The sequence below is a fragment of the Monomorium pharaonis genome, chromosome 3 (assembly GCF_013373865.1).
Source record: "Monomorium pharaonis isolate MP-MQ-018 chromosome 3, ASM1337386v2, whole genome shotgun sequence".
Lineage (NCBI taxonomy): Eukaryota > Metazoa > Arthropoda > Insecta > Hymenoptera > Formicidae > Monomorium > Monomorium pharaonis.
In genome coordinates, this window is record NC_050469.1 from 22,332,546 (window position 1) to 22,356,214 (window position 23,669).

A 23,669-nucleotide genomic window follows, 5' to 3' on the forward strand; every position below is an offset into this window, starting at 1 on the left:
TCTTTTTCGATCAGATACAGAACCCGAGATTTTACGTCGGCCAATCAAAACTGCTGTTACAATTATTGTACTTACTAGTGTATTCGTTATTTAACTTAAAATAAATATGTTGTAATATAATTTTTACTAAAATGCAAAAATGTATTTAAAATTGTTTCTTAAAAATTTAATAAAATCTGTATCATTTTCTCTCATATGTTGATAATCTGGATTTAGAATTAATTGAAAAAAATTTGTTGAAACTTAAAGCCGATTATTCTGAACATTATGTAAAAAGGGTGTTGGTACAGAAATCAAAATTTACGGCCGCTGAACTTTGACCCAGATTATTTGCGATATCGCTATTGGTGATTCCCCTGGGTGAAATATTTGCGGCAATAAAAGTGGCTGGTGGAATAATTCCTCTGTGATTGTTTCTCCCCTAGGGACGTGCTCGTATTCGATATTCGGTTAACCCTTCGATCCAGGACCCTCTGAAGGAAAATCTTTTTAGGGAAAAATTCTTTCCCTTTCCGGCAGGACGTGATGTTGACTACTACCCCCCCCCCTCCCCCGGAAATTCTCCCTGGGATCTGGGAAAATCGTACGTACGACTATCGAAATTTCGTTCTTCTGCTGTGTCGCATTTTGATTAAATTAGACCAATAAACGTTTCGAAAATTCCACCATACGTTAGGGAAAATCTCCGGGCGAAAATGATAGTATTTAAAAAATTTAATTTAACCGATATAGACTTTTTTATAAAAATTTTATGGACACAAAAATTAACTTTAAATTTATTGACTAATATGTACGGCCGCAAGAACATTCAATAATTTTTGTGACGCTCTATATAAATGTTATTCAAATTTGAAATTTAATTAAATTATCGGTATCATATTAACTCTCTTCCGGAAACGACGAAAATCCTTTACTTTCAAAAACACGACAATTTCATTAAAATTGCAATTTATCGATGAATAATTCACATAATAGAATGTTGCAGAAAAAAAAGACGCATCGCACGAGACCCGCAAATATAAAGTGTACATATAAACATTGAGCACATCACTATCTAAATAAATTTCATTCGCGGATTTTGTTCGGTCTGTTCGCTGCGCTCAGATCGCAATATATCACATTACATCAAAATATTGCATGGATGAACATTTTTCCGAACTTGTACCACGTTTGATTTTACATGGTGAATCCACATTTTTAAATATGAATCTGTTGCAAAAAAAAATATTTTGCAAATGTATATATATTCAAAAATTTTATATTTTTTGCCAAAAAATTACTACTTTGAATTATTCATTGCGTTCTCTTTTAATTTGCTTTAAAACCAGTGAACTAAAAATTATGACCGTAGTACAAATTTAACAATTATAATTGGATTTGACACTTATTAAGTACAAAAGTTAAAATGTTCCATGATTGTAGTCTATTATTTAAATAGTATCACGTACGTTTACATCTGAGCTATGGTGGGTAATGGGAAGAAAGTAAGGCAGAGGGTCGAGAAAAGACCTGTCTCTTCAGGGATCATGACGATTTTCAGCGTAATCTAGATGGCTGCGCAAATTGAATAAAGCGGAGACCCAAATTTTCGGAGCGATTAACTCCCTTTGAGATACCGGGCTTGCTGGCGTGAATGGTAAATCTTGCTTAAGTTCATCGTGCAAGATAAGATTTGATGGATCATTGATCTAGAGAATTTATCCGATTGGAAAAACTTGCATTTTGAGAAATATGCGAGTAAATGTATAATATTTATTCGCATATATGTATATTTGAGAAGATACACATTGAAATAATTCTTCGTACATTTACACAGCTGTTAATTAACTTAACAATCTATTTTTTTAATCTTATTGAAAAATACTTTATTGTAAATTTAATAGAAACGTTTTTTTCCAATGTATTAATAGTTATAACATATTGATAAACATTATTTTATTTTGAGATTATTAAACGGAATTGATAAAATAACTGAACAATTATATTAATCAGTGAAATCAATAAATAATATTTTTAACGCTGTTAGAAAGATTTTTTTTAATCTATCTAAAATTAAAATAATAAATTTTATTTTGATGCTCTAAGTAATCAATATTTAAAACAGTAGGAATATATAATAGCTTTTATTTTCGATAGCCAATAAATCCCGCTGCCATTTTTACCTGCACTCTTTGAAGGTTACTCAAACCGCAAACAGCATCCAATTCTAGTGGAAATGAAGTACCAATATGAAAGAGAAAACCATACGCGAAGGCGGAGACAGAAAAGACTCATTTCGCCGTAATCTTTTTCTAATCATCTGAAACGCTATCGACAAATCTCTAAATGAACTTCTCGACGTGAAAGCGTAATATTCGATATTGGAATGAAGTCGTGACGTTCGTACCTCAATGACGAACGGTACTTCAACGAAGCTTTATAGAAATGATCCACGAAATTACGGGATTGCGGAATTTTCTAAGAGAGAACTCGTGAATTTATGAAATTATGTCCCGCTAAATTAACGTTTCCAACTTAATTAACGTTAATGTCAAGTGCGGCGTGTACATTTAAACACATTGTATTGATATTCTGATCTCTTTCCTGACACACTTCTCTCTCCACATCCGAGCTCTGCGCGAAAACAACATCTCCAAATTTCAAACTTTTTTACGAGAACATTTTCTTCCCGTGTAAAAACTTGACACAGCGTTAAAGTCTAATATGCTATCCTATTGTCAGACGCAGATCTCTCCCGCGATTCGCGGATTACTTTACATGAGCGTTCAAAAGACTCACCCTTTTCTCGCGTTAAACTTTAGGACCGTTCTCCTTAAACAAATTTTTCCATAATCTTTAGATAACTAATTCTTTTAAATTAATTACAACGGATTTTACGGTAACAAGATCTTAATTTCTAGCAATTTATTAATATAGTTCCCATTTTATACATATATCGGTTTCTGAAAAATTTCTTATGATAGAGCCGAGGAACTTTGAAGTACTCTGTACGTCATATTCCCGACACGATCTCAAGTAACTGACACTCGAGCACCGACGAGCCTCGAGAACGACTTTTCTCTCTCAACAGGTGGTGCTGGGGGGATTGGAAAAAGAGATGGTGAATGTACCTTGGCTTTCCGAAGATTGAAGCGAAGCCAACAATCACTTAGCGACTGGCAACGTACAATCGTTCTGACTTACGTGAATACCCGATCGAACGCTCGTAACAATTCACAGCGAAATTTTCTACATGATTCAACCGTAATATGCCAGCTAATGAAATGAATAAGTACAATCGCGAGGTATAATTGTGGTGTAACATTTATGATAGGATTTGCAAGCCAACCTCGTTACATTAAAACGATTGCGAAAAATTTTCCAAAGAAGATATATATTTATATATATGTATTTAAAATAAATAAAAATAGAAAATTATAAAAAGTAATAAAAAATAAGAATGTTTGCTAAATTATCGTACATCAAACTAATCAACATAAATTCCAAACATTAATGAGGCAATCAATATATTCAATCAATGTATTAAAAAATACAAGAAATGAATATTTTTTAAGAAGAAAATTTATTTATTTGAAGAATAAGAGAATCGCATTTTTGTAATTATTATTTTTAAAGCTGAACTAAAGACCCATTAAATATATGTTACAACACTGTAATTATAACTAGGAAGAGACGAAGAATCTAACCCGTTTGATTCAGTGATGGATTGGAAGATAAAGAACACTAAAGATATCAGAATACTAAAGATATCAGTCTCCCCAACATGTGGCTCGCATATCGATACACTGTTTACCGTGCGTCGGATTCTTAATATATTTATTCCTTATATCTTATTCTTATATTTCATCGTGTGTTTCGAAAGAGCCGAGTGAAGGCAACGGGAAGGGAACTCGATTTTCTCGAGGCCCTCCAGTCGACCTAAGTTATTTTCAGAAAGTCGATAACGTGCACTCCGACGGGATACACTGAAGGGGCAGGGAGCCACGAAACTTTGTCGGTTCCAAACGCCGCGGGCCCAAAGCCGCGCGTCTAATTCGATAGCATAATTTTGAGTGGGCGTCAGTAGGGCTACCGGCTAGGTACACGGAGCGGCGAGAGGAAACAAAGGCAGCAATTTTGCAATGGCAAACGTTTGAGAAGGCGGGTGGCCAAGGGCTTATGAGATTATTTATGAACCGTAATGTGTCGTTGCGACATACGATAAGTGGAGCAGGGATATAAATCGGTGGTCGAGAGACTCGTCCATCAGTCCTTTCGACCGGCATAATGAACCTGAAATTTTCGTAAATCGCGTCCCTTCGGGGAAACATTGAGTTTCGTGCCTACGCAAAGAAGGCGAGTCTTTCGTCAAATAAGGGAGACAGGGGCTATAATGGATACGGGATTAAATAGAGAGATTGTTCATCTCGCTCAGACAAGCACCGTAAAATTAATGTGTTTTTTGCCAGATTTTACCCTCTTTGTAATTAAGAAATTAAATTTAAAAACTTGAATTTTTAATTATAACTTCTATTTTCTACCGAGCCAAGGTGATTTTTCCTTATTTTTTAAAAATACTCTTATTTTAAGGCTTTATTGTGATATATATGTTTTACTTTCATTTGCAATAATATACAAATTCTTTTGTTATTAAAAGTAAAAAAAATTAATTGAATTATAATTTTTGAAAGAATTATCTTGATAATATGCATCTGTCTATTTTTAATTAAATAAAACCTAGCTTAAAAACACGTGATGCATGAGTTACAAACATTCTTCACAATGCGGAAGAATTATTTCATAGAATTATAGGAATCCCTTTCGGAAGATTTTAACAAATCTTACCTGTTATAAATGATAGAACGTTCGCGGCTCTGAATGTTGATGATAAAAAGAGACAGATCTCTGGTCTGAGTAGCAATTCGCAGATGGTGCTCGTTTCAAATTCTAAGCGAAACCAGGTGGAGAATTTATGTAAGATGAATGTAAACGCCCGCGGGACGAATTTGCATTAGCGCGCCGCGAGACAAAAGCAAAAGATAAGATCGAAGTGAATGCGCGTTTCAAGGAAATGTCATTTACGTAGCGAGATAGCGATCCAATTCAAATGATGTCGCGTGAGAGGGAACGGAAGGGTGAGGAGGGTGTAAATTGGCAGAACCAAGTGGAGTTATCTAGGAAATTCAACTTTTGACTACATTAGCAGTTGAAGTATGAGATACAACCGCCGCGATAAGTCGAATTATTGATGATACGATTTTAGTAGGTGGGGGAGGGTTATTGGATAACATTTTTTTAAAGTAAAATGTTCATGACATAACTATTTATAAAAGAACTTTCTTTTTTTTTATAAATAGGGAAGGGGAATTAATACGTTTTACTTTAGCTAAAAGCTTTCCAAATAAGCATGTGAATAGAACTAACCCAAAACTGAACCGAAAAAAAAGGTTGGGATTATCGAGGAGGAATATCAGATATCACCAAGCAGATACATTGCACAAAGTATCTTTATAAACCTTTAATTTACAATAAACAACTTTTTGATTCAATACTCAACAATCATCTCCTTTCTCTTATTTGCTAACTGGTAACGTTATTGACGTCAAAAAAATCCACAAAATTCTATAAAAGAACTATAATTAGATTTTTATTATTTAACTTTTTCTTTTAATTTTTTTATTGTATATAAATGTATATGTAATAAAAATTATTATATTTTTATTATATATAATTATATATATATATATATATATATATATATATATATAATATATATTCTGCAAAAAATAAAAGACAAGCAAACATAAAGAGTAATCTATAGCGTGCAGTGCGATTGATTTGTAAATCTAATTTCTGTTTGTAAAGTTCGCGCGCACATTAATGAAGCAACCCAATACAATCGCTGCGATGAAAAATGTTTCGCGAATCATGCATTCATGAAATAATAGGGTTACCGCAAAATCCGAGAGAGCGATTTTACAGCGACGTTAATTACGTTTGCATGTTACGCCTAAAAACTGACGGTAATTATTCAATTTAGCGACTACCCCGGTGAATAACGGCAATTGAATTGTAAAGGAGTTGCCTTGATGTGATGTACAATGTGCTTTAACCGCAGCAATATTTTAAACCAGGATTTCTGTTTTAACGTAATGGATACCGAAAGCCTGAAAATTCGCGGTGTCCTTTATTCAGGGAGAAATAGATTCCGCATAACGAAATTGTGAAATAAGGATTCGCGTGAAGACAGAAGTTTTCATTTTGTGGAAAACTTATAAAAGTTTTGACAAGATTGACGTCAGCGAGGAGACCCACCACACAAAGACCACTATTCCCGTGACGATATTTCGTATCTGACAAAATTGGCTTTCGCTTAGATTTTGTAATTATTTTATGTCTACGTAACTTTATCAATTTTGTTGTATTTATAAAGGATGATAAGGACGAGCCCATTGCATTGATTAGCTGAAAGATAAAATTGTATCACAAGATTTATGACACGGCTTATCTAATGCATTCATCAATCACTTGTCAATCTTGACGTGGAGCTGATTTATACGTTCGTTCAACGTGTTTCGTCTTAGCGATCAATTTAGGACTAATTGAATCCAGCGCTTAATGATACAACTGCATTTTTGCCGTCACGTTGCTTAACCGTGTAGTTTAAACGTCACATTTGCGCGATAGCGATTCAATGAGAAGCTGTTATCTCAATTTCACGTTATATTCCATGCGGTTATCCGCCACCGTTACATCATTGTTGCGCGATATGCAGTGAACTTTCCGGATACTCCAGTGAAATATTACATCAAGTATACATATATACAACTCGAAATAGAAACTTGATAAAAATCGCGCGGCATTTTCTCGTTAAGCTTATGCTTTACTACGAAACTATGATAACACGCTTTCAAATTCTTATTTAACTATAAAAATAATTATTGTTTGGAAGATTTTGGTACGTAGTGTATCTTTTGTACGATAAAAAGTTTACGAAATATGTTATACTTTAATTGTAATTTATTACAACTTATTGATAAGCATATAATATTAACAAATGTACAAATATAGAAATTAAATTAAAAAAATGTATATTGCACAATGTGAAGGAAATTTTGTAATTTGACAAGACCTTGAAAATTGAGGCGAAAAATGAGAATTTTTCTCAGAATTTCTGAAAAGTGTTTGAATTCACATAAAAATTCTGAGAAAAATTTTCCATTACCAGGAAAAAGCTTCAATGATCGCAAGATATTAGATCACTTCAAGATTTATTATAAAGTCACCAGGACGGTCAGATCTTGGAATGAAAGAAATTAAAAGAAATTTTCATACGATTTATGTTATGTAGCTGCATCCATTCAACGAAAGCTTCTGTCTCTCGTTTCGGTTCAATTGTCTCAATCTAAGAACCGCATAATATCTGGAAAGGGAGATGTTAAAATGGTAATTCGGCAGCTAGAGCTCGAATATTGTCGGCATAATTACGTCTTAGCAAACCGTGTACCTATGCAAAAGCGTGCATGGGTATAGATCGTCTGACGGCAAATGTAATCGCACAAGCGCTATACTCTCTCGTAGAGATATCCAATGTAACACTTTGTGCATACGCACGATACACTCCGTCCACTCGCTTTAACATCGGCGATCGCCCGCTACGGAGTATCTAATTACTTACGTATCGGAACGCAACGGCGACGCTCATATACGGAGCTCTTCGTATAGTAGCTGCACCCAGTTGCAACTACCGGCTAACGATGTTGCCGACTACCATTTGCGCAAATCATAATTGATAGCGGTCAATTGATTTGCGTCAAAATTAATTATCAGTTTTACTTATTGGCTATACTATTTTTAGACTTTTATATCGTTAGAACAGAGATCGCTAGTTAATAGTTTTTATACCAAATTTCTTTAATTATATATTATGAATTTATAAAAAAAGTACTGAATATTTGAAATTTATTCTGTAAAAATTAGTCTTATTTATTGCTAGCTAACTAAATTATTTTTGCGTATTATTCATGCAGTGTTACAATTTCTTTCTGGCACTGTCAAATTTAAACGAATAATCACAAGATTATCAATATTTCATATTTTCAAAACAGTAAACGATTTTGCGCATTTATTAATTTCCCGAGTTAGTTTTCCGGTAATAAAAAGCATTTTACAACATTTGTGCATAAAACTCATTAAGCTACATGGTTCGCTCGATACGTGATTATAAAAAATGTACGATGTTTTTTTTTCAATTAAAATTGATATTTACAAATTGAAAAAAACGAAACTAAAAATTTCACGTCCGCGTGTTTAACAGTTGAGCAACAGTTATTAATTGCACTGACCTATAATTGCGCGTGCACATAATTGCAACACACACACACACACACACACACACACACACACACACACACACATATGGTCACAAAAAGAGAAATACGATATCGCCGTAGTTTCCCTTTCCGTTATGGTTTCACGAAAACTCGATTGTACCCCGTTTAATTGTTTGCCTTCTGTACTTGACAGATCGCCGCGATATTTGTCGAGCACAGAAAGCAAAGTTTATACTCCCTTTTTACTCGCGTGATTTTGCAAAGTTCTTTCCGTGAGTTTCATGGACTTAATCGCGTTCCGAGCGATGCAAAGCGAATCGCAAGCGTAATCCACCGGATGCGCGCACAACTTGTAGAATCTGCAAAAATATGCGTGCACACTGGAAGTTGAGTTTCTTGGCCAATTTTTTGTTTCTAAAAATATGCAGTACTTGCAATAGTTTCTTGAACGCAGAACACCTTTTCTTTACTTTTCTCGGTAACTTACTCACTATATCAACATTTTACATAATAAATTTGAAAATGCTTGAATTAATTTTGCACGATAATTTAAGGAAAAAATTGTACATCAAGAATTGTTTTAATATTTCACGAAGCAGATTAAAGTATAATAAAAAAAAACAGCATTTTTGTGAAAAAAGCGCATTACTTTCAAGCTCTGAAATAAGTGATTACAGTTCCCGACTTAAGCGGCAGATATAAAAACCGAGTACACACAACTGTCTGGCATAGCTCGACAAGCTGCACGTATCTCCTCTGCATTCCAGAACTGATGGAATTTCCGACCGTCTGGAATTTCGTTCTGTTTATAAAAGCGAGCAAGGGATTGTAGTAGAGCCGTCCCGCGAATCGTTAGTTTCGTCGAATATCATTAAAAGATGATAGTCTCAAAAATATACTGGATATAATATACTGGAATAATCATAGTTTTTAATTTACTGATGTACCCTACATCTTTATCATGATACAGTAAGACCTACCCTAGCAATTTATTGTAAAACTTCTCTTTTCTTTAATTAGAGAGATAGTCTTAAAATGACAAAAATGTGCGATTGAGTGCATTCCGTTTGTTTCGTTTTATATTGTTCTCAATTAATTGGCGAATTGAAAGTGTATCAGTATCAGAACACGAGTTCAAAGAATAACCCTCGACTGTCGAGATAGACATGAAAGATTCCGATTTCTTTTCTCTTTATCGGTGTTTTCTCCTTTCTTGTGCTTTCAACGTTCTATTGAAAGCCAACCGGGCTTCTCGAATTTTGTTATGCTATGAGAAAACAAGTTCCGAAGCACAAGAAGTTATTTCGCTCTGTTGGTTCTTCTGTCTGAAGAAGAGCAAAAAAACAAATAATGTAATTAAGAAAATAACTGCAGTGACTCTAAGTAAGAGGTCACTGTAATAAAATCCACACACGCTTTTTCGCGGAAATATATAAGATCTAGCAAACAAACATTTTCACTCACTTCAATTTGCAGTACTGAAACTTTATTTTTTTATGTTTAAACATTTTTTGAAAATAAATTTATTATAATAAAAAAATATAATAAAGAAAAAAAGAGAAAATTTCTTGTATAATATTTCAATTATAAATTTAATAATATACCTGTAATAATAAGGTATCTGTACCCAATACGCCTTCCTAAGCTTCGGAGATTATTCTAATTTTTTGATGAATATGAAATTGAAAAATAAGGATCAGATTTAAAATAGGAAACATTTCTAAAACTAAAAAAAATTATGAAATATTTTCAATTCTTTATATAAGTATAATAAAGATTAAAAAAAGATAGCACTTATATAAGTACAGTAAAGGTTTAAAAAAAAGATAGCACTTGAGCCATTACATATATATCCAATGTGGCCCAGCTATGTATTTTCCTCTTTTTTGTATACATTTTGAAAAAATGTAAAATAACATATTTAATTAAGCACTTATTAACATATGGTAAAAATTACGCATACAGTTATTCATTAAATTCATAATAAAACTATGTTTATTTATTACAAGGGGCGTTAACTTAACTTTTACCTGTCAAAAAACTGTAACTGATTATAAGAGAAAGACAAGAAATACCAATATCAAAAAGTAAACATTAAATAAAGAAACACAATCTTAACTCTCTTGTATATTAATAAGATATATTGTGTTTTTAATAGTATATCTGGCCATAATACAAAGAGCTTCTTTCTTTAATTATAAACAAGATGTTTTAATAAAAACCTAAAATAAACACAGTGTTGAAAAGCATAAATAAAGAGCTACAATAATATGAATTGTGGATATTTATAATTGTTACATAATGGTTACATAAAGCAAAAACTTACCTCTGAAATTTTAGATTCAGAAGAACACAATTTGAATAAAGTATGATTATAAGCCGTAGAAAGGAGATATTGAGTAATTAACTAGCATAAATACATCATACCGACTTTCTGAGCGTATATTAGCGTTATCTGTGAAATTCTTTGTGTAACTTTGAAAATGGAGGTGATGCAAATTAAATACACGGCCATATTGGGTACAGGTACCTTATTTTATATTCTCAGTATTTATATATGCTCTACGTTTTTTAATTTTTTCACGATATGTGCTTGACTAACAAAAACTCAGAATTTGACATCTGATTGATAAATTGAAAAAAATTAAGAATCAAATGAAGTGTAAAAATAATGCCTTTAGTTACGTTTTTTTATTAATTTAATGTTATAAATGAATAGTTATTTTTTACAGTTTATTTTGAATCCTCCTCTTTGTCATCGTAATTTAATTTTGCTCTCGAAAATTTCATACGTTTGCATTTTTTTCAATTCATTTAATGTCTCACTCTTGTATATACAAAGATAATAATGAAGATAAATTTCCTTTTAAGTAAAAGAAGGAAATTGTTCTTTTTACACGCTCTCTCATGCGCACGATATAATTACTTTCAGCTTTAATATATATATTTTAATTAATCATAAAAATAATGGTGCAAAATTTGCAAAGCTATGCACGATAAATTGGTATTAAAAAATATAAAAGTTATTATTACGCATTACGAAACTTTGTAATGATAATCTCATAATGTTAATTTATTTCTATTTATATCTACAACGATCGAATATACTATATTATATTTGTTGAAAAATCTTTTTATATTATTAGAGAACGATGGATAAAAATAAGCGCACTTAACTTCTCAATATTTAGAAAATAAAACTAATCTATTTAATCTATCTAAAATTTTAATCTATATTTAATTTATTCATTATAGGCATAATAAATTTTACTGCTAAAATTTTTTATTCATTTATCTATGAAATTTTTTGAGAATGTTTGACATTTTATCACTAATAAAACTAATCATAACGAGCAGCAGCTATTTGACCTAAATTTTTTACACCGGCCGTTTTAATTATCACGAAAAGTGGCGAGAGAAAAAAAAACAACTTGAATCGCATCTCTCGTGAATTACATATCGTGATCACTGGCACGTTTCGGCTTTATGAGATTTTCCTCGGATCTGCCCGATTCTTTTTCTTCCGTAACTCGATGGTCGTTAATTAACCGCGCAGAGCACACTAATCGAATAACGAGAGGTAATGCGATTTATCTACGGTGTTGGTGGACGCGTTGGAATTAATAAGCGGACGATGACAGTTAACGATCAACGAGAATGATTCGTAATGGCACGAGAGAACGGCGGCGGTAATAAAGCGAGCCGAAAGGGAAGGAAAAAAAAAAGAAGGATCACAGGTTGCGCGGGACAACTTTATTTCGTCTTGTTGCAGCGCCGCTCATCCAACCTACTTAGCGTCAATTAATGGGTTTAACGGTGATGGACTAGCAGGCATGCAGTCAATACCGGCGAGAACGCGCTTTGATAAAACACCGCGGCGGTGATAATTATAAAATCCTCGCTCTCCCGCTTTCCGACGCGCGAAAAGAGCCGGGAAAACGATAAGCCGAATGAGGAGCGCACGTCCTTAATTTATAGAGAAACTGCAGCGGGTGATTACGTGTCTATCTCGTTTTCGTACTAATGGCGCGATAATTTTCATCGACATTTGTTCGACGTTGTTTGCACGCGTCGCAGAAAAAGAAATAATGTCCTATCGCTTAGCACGTATTTACGGTGTCGTAAATTAACGAAGTTGCCCTGGAATTGTTAGACCGTCCTTGCAATCCACTAATAATTTATAATTAATGTGGAAACAAATTACACACGCCTATAAATAAACTAATTGTGCTTTATAAGCTACGGGCTAATAAATTCGTAAATTTAATCGATAAAGAAGCGAATAAATGAGAGTAATTTTATAATGACTTGCGGTTATCGATTTTCGCGAATTTAATTATAGAATTTAACGGCGGGAGGAGTAAATTAAATATTAATATTAAATTAAATATTAAATTATTATAAAGGAAAGATGTCAATCGGATTAAATTTTCGCCGAGAGGAGAGCGATTCCAAATTAACTTGAGAATTCATACATGAAGGAAGATATAAATAATTCAGCAACTCTGTACACAACGCGCGCATCTTGGATACTTACATATAATTTTGTAAAAATTATATTTTTCACTATTTTTCCTTTTTTTTTGTTTAATAAATTAGTATATCTCTTTTATAATGATTTTTTCTTGTACGATATTTTCAGGATTAGAGTCTGAAGGGCGAAATATGTTTACGTTAACGGCGCTGTAACGATTATTACGAGGGAGTTGTAGCAAATTCTCTTATAATTACGCATGATTCCCGCCTGAATCTGGCTGATGCGAGGTGATTAATTGCTACTGACAGCGCGACGATCGCGCGCAAATGCGACAAATAAACGTTTCGAGAACACCCATTACTGACACGTTGACAATCTCCAATCACAATGTCATGCGATTACCGCCGTCAATTTGCCCAGAGCCAATAAGCGTTCGTTTTGCACGATGTAAATCCGTGCGGCCGCTGTCGCAATAAAATTCATTTTGCTCGCGCATTAACATATTAAAATGAACGCGCGTGCGTGTTTGTGTGTCGTGAAATATCGGTATTGCCGTTTTACAAAAATAATAAAAAAAACAGCCTGTGACTGCCGCACCCTCTGCAACTGCCGCTTCCATTTGCAATAGCGGAAATAATGTGCCGTTTCGCCAGCGCCCGAAATTACATTGTGACAGTTCATTAACGCGTCTCGCACGTCATGTACCCGCTAAAACCTTCTCGTTTCTATTCAATAGTAATAATTAAAGGCATTCATATTGAAAATATTCATCTTGCGGATTTTTCGGCCGATCCGGACAAGATATTGATTGACAGACTGGAAAAATGAGAAGATACAGATTTTTGCGGATAGCAAAAAAAATTTCAAACACATCGGGCACCGAATAACAGACGCATGGCGCTCTGAAGAAAAATATTCAATATCGAACGTTTCTAGAAAAATATTTAATGCGAGCTTCTTCCACATATTTTCATTGTGTACTTACATTGTGATGAAAACAAGGATTTAAAACTCGATATCGTCAGGATAAGATAATTATAACGCACGAGAGTTTCGTGGCATACTAAGTTTTATATTCATTAAATTATACCGCTATTTTAAAGTTCTATTTAATACGACTATATACTCTTTACCTTGTAAAGCTTTTCGTAAACGATGCATAAAAGAAATGCGCGTAAAACGATGGGTGGGCTTACGTCTTACGTTAATTACTCCCTCTATAAACGCATAAATCCCCGGCGGCCGTCGCCTACGTGTTGGTAGTGCATTTACGAACTTTTTTAGCGTGTAACGTAGCGGAGAAATGTCAATGCCTATCACGGGCATGCACACATGTATACGTGTGCACACGCATTTACGCGCACCTGTTAAACGGCGGGACAACTTCGTTACTAGACACGTGCACACACTAATTAAAACGTTCTAGTTCTCCGCGGCTGGTCGGAACAACAAGTGGCACAGTGGAATTCCTTCTGCCACCTCCATTTCGCTCATTTATCCCGTTATTTAAGCGACCCATTAGCAAAAGCAATTAATTTTCGATTAATTACAGAGTTGTAAAAACGAATTGTAGAAACAAACAATCCCGCCTTTACGATTTTACGTTTCACCGGTGGCGCATTGAGCGACTCGCGCGATTTTCAGCGATTCGCTGCATCCACTTGGCTCAATCGGATAATTTATTTATTGCGAGATGTAGGAATATTTGTCGCAAAAAAAAAAGAAGAAATGAGAAAAATTCAGAAACGACATTTTTTTCCACGCGAGGATGGTCACAGTATGTTGTAATAAAGTGAAATATCGAACTTGCGCGCGACATACATATGAAGTGTATCGCTCCTCCGATAATAGAAATTTTTAGCGCGATCCATGTATTTTTTGGAATTTAAATGGCGAATTGTACTCACACTCGATGGGAAAAGGTAAACATTTACTGGCGAATTGCACCTTCGCGCCCGCTTCGAAGGCCGTGTAACAATCGAACATGTGGAGATTACACGGTTGATTGAAAAACTTTGCGCTAGTTAAGCATCCCGAGTCCCCCGATCGATCGAATTTACGTTAATCTGAAATCCCATCTAAATGTAGTCCGCTTCTCTTCTTGCCGAAACAACGAAATTCCCGTGAATTTGGATTTCGACTGGTGGCGAAGGACCGTTGAAATTTATACTTTTTTCTCTGACAAAGTAATGAAACGTCACACTGGCAATATAAATCGCTGGCGTTTCGTATCACTCCAAGAGCAGCATGAAGACACTTTGTCGAAGAAGAGGGAAAGAAAGAGCAATTATTTTAATTACGCGTTTAACTATTAAATCCAATTACTTTGCCGTGTTTTTTTTTTGTTTTTTTTTTGTTTTTTTTAAGCCGTTTTCTCTCTTTACGGCTTATTGTAGCTCCGCAAAATCTAATTGTAAGTTCCCGTATTTACTTCGGTTCTCTATTTCTCTTAGAAACGTCGTAGATGTACGTACATTATCACGGCTGTATGCTGCTACTCAGCATAATGCACAGCTAGAACGACCTCGAGAGAATACCGAGGTGTAAGGTGTATGTGTGTGTGTGTGTGTGTTTACGTCGTCGTGATAACGAGGTCCACGCTTCGGAGGCACGGAGCTTTGATATCGCATCGTCGATCAAAGAAAACGCACTTCGCGCCCTCGCGTGTGGCATCCGCGTTACATAAATGCCCGTAATTCGTTATTTTCCGAAAGATGGGTTCCCTTTATGCGGCGCCCGCGAAGGATAACGCGCCGAACGTCATAAGACAGATATTGGAGAAAAAAAGAAATTGATGCGGGATTCGCGAGAGCTACAGCGCGCTCTCGAAATTCGCGATAATACACCGTCAAATTACAATCGGCGTATTCACAGTCAGACAAAAGACAATCTAGCTACACCGTGATTAGCGATTACGAAGCCTTGGTCGATTTATGCGACTGCTATTCATTTTAATCAAGCGGGATCGCGCTTTGAGTTAATTGTTAATGCATTACGATTACGATTGCTGATTGCCGTCATACGCAAGCGGCGTTACAATACGAATCCCGCGTGTAGAAACGCGCGTTTCATTATGCTCCATGCCATCCTTTATGCCGCCGATCCGCGTATACGAACGCTCGTGAGCACCGAAGCTGTCGCATCGCAAACACCACTGTTGCATAACCGGGATCTGCAATAGTGGCGGATTGTAGTGACGAGCCTAAGCGGTCGATACCGAAGCGAAATCTGGGCGCAATTCGCTTTTGCCTTTGCACGGCGTACAATACTTCGGCCGGACCACCGCCGGATGCGACACCTGCGTATAACGCAACTTCGCTCTCAGTAAATCGAGTTCGTCTCGCCAGGTATAAAGTGCCTTTGGATATCGCACAGATTTACACGCTAGGGGAAAACTCTGTTACGAGAACGCACAACTGTCTTTTTCTCGATTTCAATAAACTTCACGATATGTCAAACGGAATTTTTTTTTTTTTTAATACTGTTTCGTACTTTTTCATATTTTGTAATAATTAATTCGTAGCATAATCAAAAATGATCGTTTAAGTAATGATTTATGTATATGGATGTAAAGATTTTTACTTTTATACAACGTTTTTAATTGGCATCTCTTCTTTGTGTGACGTTTATTAAATATTTAATTATCTTAAAATTAAAAAATTTTATCTATCTTAATATTTTGTAATGTCACATCCGTGTTACACATAGATTTTTCAGAAATCTTGAAGATGTGTTTTTACATTTCATACTTTTTCCGCGTTCACGGCTGAATTATGCATCCTTCATACAAGAAAAAATTGAAAAATGTTTCGTGCTAATTGTTAATATTTTATATGAAAAACGAAAATAGGTCGATACAGCACAATACCTTTTATACACACACGAGAATTTTTAGGACACAAACTTTTGCGCCGCCGGAAATGCATCTCGGGCACTCGCTGCCATTTGCAATGACTCGCAATAAATTATTCCGAAATAATTTTATTTTTCACTCTTTGCGTCATATATAATTTACGATTCTTTCGTTTCCGCCAGTATTTTCGCGCACTGAAAAGAATAAGTTTAATTAATATTATTTCATTGTGTGAAAGTAAATATAACCCGTCGCAAAAAGAGAATACGTACACTGCGACGAAAGCGTCACTCGAATGATGCAGATGTTGATTAACGAACGGGGTGAGGGGTAGCGGGAGGGGTGCGCGCCTTTAAAAAAATCTATACAATACGCGAGGCATAATTTATGAGCAAACGTGACAGAATCCATAATGTGATCGACACTATGCCACGCAGGAGTCATACATCATACCTCGCAGCAGTAAGAATAGCACCTCGTTTACCTCGTCTATGAAAAATCTCTGCGCAAATGTAACGTGACCTCCCTTCAGACAGATTTCCCGGCGTCTCCCATTTACAGAGGCATTACTCTTTGTAGCCGTCTAGATCGATATTTCCATATTCAGAAATGTCTGTGTGCCCCCGGCTTAACTTGTCCCAACTCTAAAACATCGCCTTTTTCGTCGTTTTCGTCAGACTAATCCTTAAATTTATATTCAACGAGGACCCTTGCCTCGAGACTCGGGGGAGCCTGCGAGAGGACCGACGGCGGCACTGCAAAAGGATGCAGCAGGCCAGCAAGGAATAAATTGACGATGTACCCCACGCGCCCTGTACCTCGCGATCGGTATATTTCCTTCCTCCGTCTCTAACCCCACTCCCCTCCCCCCTTCCCTCTTCCTCTCTCAGTCGTAGATTTCTGTTTATCTGCCGGAACGAATTTAACGAGTGACACGTGCCGGGCTCTTGTCGCGGCTGATTCGGCAGACTCCGACGCCGTCGGTCCGCGCGAGATGCTATCTACGCGCTCTCGCGTAAGCACTCAGACGAGAAATAATGAAGGGAGGTAGAGCGCAACAATAAAAAAAAAAAAAAAAAAAAAAACAGGAGAAGCGTCATAAATTGCACTTTTCCATCCTTTCCTCATCTACCCTTCCGCAACGTGAAGTGACTGACAAGAGCGATCAAGTGGCTTCCTCGATGAGCAACGTGCCGTGAAGGCGATAAATTTTAAGAAACAAACTTTTTTACAAACTTCTCCAAATTTACGCTTCAAGTTTCCGGCTCTTAGTGTGAATTATTTATCCCAAAAGCGACATGTACGAGAGATTCCATAAAGTATTCCGTCGCATATTTTCAGCGGACAACTTTTTCTTTTTTTTTACGTTATCCTCCGAAATAAGCTACATCGATCTAGGCGCTCCGTAATCACTCATTGGAGGGATGAAGAAGGAGGGGCAGAAATATTCGAAGAGAGATGCGTCCGAGAGAGAGAGAGAGAGAGAGAGAGAGAGAGAGAGAGAGAGAGAGAGAAAGACATTACGTTATCCTTATTTACCCAACTGCTCATCTATCAATAAAGTCACCTAACCGACTATGACGACATAATATTTTCCAGTCAATATTTGTCCGCGATTTTGCGTATTGATATGGAGAGCCGGCGATGCATCACGGAAATATCGAGTCAATATTGGCAAGTTATTGCGATACTGATCCGTTATATACACCGCGCATAGCAGCGTACGTCGTCATCATTGTCGTCCTCGTCGTCGTCGTCGTCAGCAGCAGCAGTAGCCGCAGCAGCAACGTTTTTTATTATCTATACATTGCTCTCGAACAATATAAGTAGCCGAGCTTTAAAAATAGCACGCAGTTATAGTAATTGCGCCGTCGATGGAAATACACGACCTGCATTGGGAGATCCGGATCAAACGGCGATAAACCGAACAAATCGCGAGCGAATCGACAGAGTCACTGTTTCATCCGTTTTGAGGATATAAAGTCCATCATTTTGATCTTGTTTACTCGGTATTACTCTCCGCGTCACTCTCCGCGATACAATGTTACGTAGAAAAATTGATATCAATTTCGTCGTTTGAATCGCAATTACATTTGTTTCTTATTTCCGCCAATTATCAGCAACGAATTGCCTAATTCTAGAATCGTGTCGTCAGAAAGATAAAATCTTCAAAAAACATTAATGCAAAAGTATTCCTATTAATTTCCAACTGCTGCAACGCAGTAAGAGAAATATTTATGTCATTTATCGGTCGAATGTTTAACTTATTATTATTAAAAATATTTATATAACAGATATCATACAAAATGTGGAATAAAATTTTTACTTAACTTTCATTTCTCCAATATTTTTATGCAAAATATTTTTTTACCCATTTTTATAACGATTAAAAAGTAACAACATTGATATTTTCCCCAACTAGTGATAAGATAAATTATATCAAATATCTGTTGAGGCGCATGTATAAATAGATTAATCGTTACGATATAGTAATGAAAGGTTAATTATTTACGTTAAAGATAAGGTGCATAATTTTAATATGAAATTAAAATAAATATCGATTGCTAAATCACACAATTATATCTTATAAGATAAGATCTTCAAGTAACGGTTTGGAACGAGGCGGTCTGTGATTTTATAGCGAAGTGCTAAGGCTGATCAAAATAACGAACACTTGAATGATCTTTTATAAAGTCCTAGCGATGAGAATATGTTATTACGTTGTATATATTATTAGCTTAACCCTCACATAAAGTTCCCCCTGCGTCAATGAATTTTCGCCGAACAATTATTATCGATAATCTATATCGTGTTTTGTGTACAGACGCATATTATATCAACCTGCCGCAATATTCCGTGATATTCTATCCGAGCTGATACGCGTGTAATCAATTGTTCGTTACAGAAGGTAGATTCAGAATTAGCAATCGCCTATGGACAATTGTGTGTGTGTTTTAACCCCCAATTATTATGATGATGTCGAACCCGATCCCAACATATTTTATACCGGCATTAAAATCTTTTTTTGTTTATTGTGTTTTTTCCCAGTTTCTTTTCCTAATTCATGCGTGGCCTATTTTTCGTCTAATTCGCCGTGAAGACGCATTATTGAAAGCAATTAACACAGAATACGACACCATTCCTTCGTTTATGGTCCATTTGGTTTCATATATAACGTAATTACTTTGCTCCGATCATAATAGTTGACAGTTAATAATATAATTACAGATGTCTCATCTTCGAAATTTTAGAATTTTAGATTTTTTACATATATGAAATAATAAATATTGTTTACGTGTGGGCTATGCGGATTATATATCTGACAGTTTAACGAGATAGATATTTTGCTTTTTTAGAATAACTATAACGACTGCATACATAAGTGGGATTTGGTGCTTGGATATTTACCATGTGATTCACATCTAGATATACATACTCAGGGGAACAACATATTATGAAGGGTAGTCAAGCTTTCGATTTGTATATCTAGGGTGTCCCAAAAATCAGACGTTTTATTAATATCTTTTTAAGTTAAATTTTAATTAATAAAAATGTAAAACATTTTAATTAAATTTTTAAGTGAAAAAGCTGTATTACAGAATCATATATTTTTAATTTTAGAATTTAAAATATACTTTACTTTTTAATATAAAACTTTAATTAAAAATTCAGAAAAATATACAATATTAAAAATTGTTAATAAGCAATTTTCTTGGTGTTCTCGTTTCAAAAGAATCGATTTCTGTTTGCAAAACCAAAAAATTATTATTTCAAAGGACATTCGACGGTTTTGGGACACTCTGTTAATATTTCGCTCACATAATGCATAAAGATGTTCTTATGAATTTTAACAAATTGTATACATAAATAGATCTTATGAATTTTAACGGAAGTAGGACTCGTGGTAGGCGGTCAGATCGTTTTTTTCTGCGACGAGAAAGGAAAGGGAGGAAATACGGATCCGAGGTACGGATCGTAACGTAATCTCGCGTTCGTCTTAACTTCGTTTCCTTGATCGTTCGGAACCTCCGACAACTGTGACCGCACCTGTCGGAGCGGAAATCCTTATTTCTTCACTGTCGATAAACGCGACGCGATACTGTCGCCATAGCGCAGCAATACAATCCACGATGATCCTGCACTGTTATAATTGACCAAATCATTCACGCGACACGATCCTGCCGCGGAACGTAACATGCGTACCGAAGTGAAATCTCGTTTGACTCGTGACTTTTTTTATGTTACGAATTTTACATTTTACATTTTATATTTGACGTTTTATATTTTTCGTGATTTGATTTTTTTTTGCTTTTGCTACATTTTTAGAAAAAGTAATTGAAATATGCGGTGCTGCAAGAACGTAAATTGGATATTCTGTACATTTTGAGGTAATTTTTGGAGAGGAATAGATGAGCTGTGGAAAATCGTTCAAACGTACAGGTACAGGTAACTGTTTCTAATGTAAAGTTTACGATGGTTACTCAAGTTTGAAAATATTTCCACGAAGACTTTATTGCTAACTTCGCTTGAGTTTAGCTTACCGGATAACAGCGCGATCGATAGCATCTTAAGATCTACAAACTCCGTGTACGTCCATCGTCGTGATTTAGAAAGATATTTCTAATTTATTTTATCGAATAAGCTTTACTTAAAAGAAGATTTATTTTCTGTAAATCTTCAAAATTATTTATTTTATTTGAAGCAATAAACTTCACAAAACTTCGTCTATCTAGCATCTTCCAGTTTAGCGAACAATTGAATTCTTAAATTAAGCGAATAAACGTAAGAATGTTAAGTAAGACGATTTAACGTATTATATGACGAGCAAGGTGAAAAGGATAGAAAAAAATTCCATTCCTTTTTTTTTTATTTGCAAATAATTATTCCGAGAAACACTTTTTTTTTATAGAAATGCAAATATATTGGCGATTAAATTAGAAGTAATAAATAGACGCAACTTACGCAAATCTTAAAAGAATCACCTCTTATATACAATAGTAAATGATATAAAAGTATTTTTATACAGCACTTAACTATAAGGCCGCTTCAGCGATCAAGGGAACGACTTGTCACCGATAAAAAGTTGCAGCAGTCCGAAGTCCTGAACAAAGAAACGAAGCTTTACGACTGGCACGTTATACGCTGCCTTAATCTTGTTTCTCTAAAGTCACCTTTCCCCTCAAGGTCCAAAGTCATTTCTACTTTATAATGATGGCAAATAACGTGAGACCGTTCCGCGTGATATCTCGCGATTCAGTGTAAACTCGTAGATTATTCCGGTAAGATTTACAGCGGTAAATCTGGAACCGAGGAAATGAAAAGCTTTAAAACTCGCACATTACCGGCGCCCTTCTAAGGTCGTTCTTCACAATCGTCCCCCGTTATTCATGACAGCCGAACGACACGGGGCGCGTTTCACCCGACACGTCTTCCGGTCCGGCGCGCAAACGGAAAACGGTGGAAAACTCAGCCGGCGCGTACCACGAGACCTTCCTTCCCCGGAACACTGGGTGTAAAATCGCGACGATGAATAGAGAGATAAAAGGCGCAAAGTGAAGAAAGAGAGACGCGCGAAGAGAAGAATGAGAAAAAGAAAGTCGTGAGTGGTGGAAGGAGACGAGAGAAAATAAAGAGATACCGCCGAGGAGCCGCTGTAAACGGAAGACGGCGAGAGTGAGAGAAAGAGGTAGGAAAGGGGGGAAAGAAAGAAAGAGAGAGACAAGAGCGGAAGGAATGAGCGAGAGATCAGCGAGTGTGCAAATTTACTCACGATTGTGTAGTACGTTTTGGCGGTGCGGCAGGACTGTCGTCGCCGAGGGTGGAAAAGCACGTCGGATCCCCCGCGAAAGAGGCTCACTCCTGTCCCGGTCCTCATCGCGCAGACGTGCTTTCCATCCCCTCTGCGTTTACGTGTACACACGGCTAGAGAGAGAGAGAGAGAGAGAGAGAGAGAGAGGGAGGGAGAGAGCGGGCGCGGGTCGCGCGGGGGGTCGAACGTGGGCTGCACGGCGGGAGCGGTTGGCAAGGGTGGCTGGAGGCCGACGAAGGGATGAGGCTCTCCTCAGGAGTGATAGGTGGATGTGGTGGCTGGGAAAACGGAACGAGGGGTTCGGTCTTGCAACGGCGGCGGCATATAACGTGACATACAAATAAATGTTTCGCGCGTCAAGACAAAAATATGTTTTTTTTGGCCGGGGGGGGGTGAAGGGGGATAGGGGCGGTCGATTTGTTTTCGGTGAAATTTCGTACGAGAGTCCGTCTCTCAAGGGAGACTTCAATTGAATCGCAATGCGCGGGAATTAGTCGGGTTTAGTCTCAGGATTATGAACATGTCATTTATTTCCATGTCGCTCTGTACGCTTCCGTTCTTCGAGAGAGAAAGTTTACATTTAGAAATTCATTTCCATTTGAACCCCCGTTTGCGAAAATGTATTTTGTCGACCATGTTTACCATACGAGATATTTAAACGTAAAATAAAATTTCTGTGCACAACACCAATGAAAAACAACTATTACGACCGTGCGGATGGACTTCCGTGACAATACGTATCGTTGATTGGATAGAATTATATACGGCTCGGTACGCGTATGATTTTCAATGATTGAAATATAAACTTGCGCTATGACACAACGCAAATATGTTTTCATCATATTCTATCATTCGTGTGAGTGGTGCGCACGGTATTAGAAATTATACCGCAAACTCGCTGCAACGACTCCTCGAGGGATCTACCCTGTTTTTAATGTCATAAAATATTTCATATTCTCCGATTGTCTGTGTATACTGCACGTCATATTAATCTCTCTTTCTGTCTTTCTCCCGTACTCTTATTTAGCCACGGTAAGCGAAAAATGAATTCATTTAACTTCCAACAGATCGAAAGAGAATTCTGGTAAAGGGTTAATATTGCGTAAAGTAAGCAAATATTTGATCATCAATTGTACAACGATATCGCATTCGCCGAGCAATATTGCGTTCGCTGTCTACGCCTACATCGCGCACAATTCATCTGAAATATATCATGAG

At 36.1% G+C, this 23,669-nt stretch overlaps 1 protein-coding gene across 2 annotated transcripts in view; it reads right to left on the minus strand.

Moving 5' to 3' along the window:
- Window positions 1-22,478, minus strand: part of LOC105834080 — a 134,593-nt gene extending 112,115 nt beyond the window's left edge. The window contains exon 1 of one of the 2 annotated variants that reach the window (XM_012676303.3): window positions 22,413-22,478. The gene's annotated coding sequence lies outside the window, so the exon portion shown is untranslated. The remainder of the gene's footprint in view (window positions 1-22,412) is intronic. The other variant, XM_012676300.3, reaches the window with a different exon arrangement.
- Window positions 22,479-23,669: the final 1,191 nt, after the last annotated feature.